Source organism: Scomber scombrus, chromosome 14, assembly GCF_963691925.1.
Source record: "Scomber scombrus chromosome 14, fScoSco1.1, whole genome shotgun sequence".
Taxonomy (NCBI): Eukaryota; Metazoa; Chordata; class Actinopteri; order Scombriformes; family Scombridae; genus Scomber; species Scomber scombrus.
Window position 1 is genome coordinate 1,064,911 of NC_084983.1, and position 1,569 is coordinate 1,066,479.

The window sequence follows — 1,569 nt, forward strand, 5'->3', positions numbered from 1 at the left end:
ATGCAGTGTAAGAAATTAAAGTGTTTGTTTTAAAAATGCTAAAACGATACTGTTTCTTTAAGCTTCCAACAAAGATAAATTAACATTAATTTCCTCAGTAGAGGCTTGTTCAATACATTATCCTACGTGTCACCAAATGGCTATTTAAATGTCCACAGGCAGACCACACACAGTGATTCAGGTAGAGAAAACACACACACACACACACACACACACACACACACACACACACACACACACCACTCAGCAGGGCTAGTGTTAGTGATGTAGTGTTGAGTGACTGAAAAGTAAGGGAGTCGGGGGAGGTAACAGAGAGAGGGGGGATTAAAGTGGAACGCTAAGGGCTCCAGGAGAACACTGGCTTGTTAAAGGGTAATGACGCCAATATTCTGCTTTTCAATGTCACCACCAACGATACAGAAGAGCAGAGGACTGGGCTGTAGTGAAAGTTCCTGGTCATCTGGATTTCATGATCCATGAGACTTTATTGTATACTTGTACAATTACTGCTGCAACTACTTTGATTACTACTACAACAACTACTACTTATACTAATAATAATGCTGGTGGTTATTTTACTACAACTAAAAATACTGCTAATGTTACTCAAACTGTTGCTATTACTGCTACAACAACTGCTTCTTTGACTATGAACTTACAGTAATATTACTACAAGTGCTATTAGTAATACTTACTATTTCTAATACAACTTTTACTTATGTAAACACCATGATTACTGCTACTAATGGTACTGTTTATATAACCCCAGTAAACTGCATTGCCAGTTTAAATCTTTCTCTGTCTTTAAATGCAATTGGTCCACCCTGGCTGACACACACACACACACACACACACACACACACACACACACACACACACACACACACACACACACACACACACACACACACACACACACACACACACACACACACACACACATATATATAAATATATATATACAGTACAAACACACATACAGTACCAGTCAAAAGTTTGGACACACTTTCTCATTCAAGTGAGTGGGAAGGTATGTCCTCATTTTTGACTGGTACACTTTCTCAGTACACACATTCACAGAGTATTCATTCATCATACTCAAGCCCACTCTCATGTAGAAAGTTATTCACTGTTTCTATTAAGAGCCCTACAGAGTGGGTGAAGAGGGGACGCATGTGTGTGTCCGTGCATGCATGTGTGTGTGTGTGTGTGTGTGTGTAATGCACCACAGAATAGGAGAGTTCAAGGGGATTTCTATGGGTTGGGCTGTTTTATGACTTTAGGATTCAGTTCCAGCTGCCTCAGTTTATTAAAGTAGAAAACAGGGATAGAGAGGATAGGAGAGGAGAGGAGAGGGAGGAAAAGAGGACAGGAAAGATGGGATGGATGAGCTCATAAACACCACTAAGGCTCTGAAGGGAAAGAGCAAAACCTCTCACTTCTGCAACATTTTAAGCTCTTTATCATCTCACAATCTATCTCAGTATTGCTGACATTTTCCCAGCCGCCATCCTTATACTCTCATATCCTTCCCTTCCCTCCTTCATCCCTCCATCTGTTAGTGGTTAG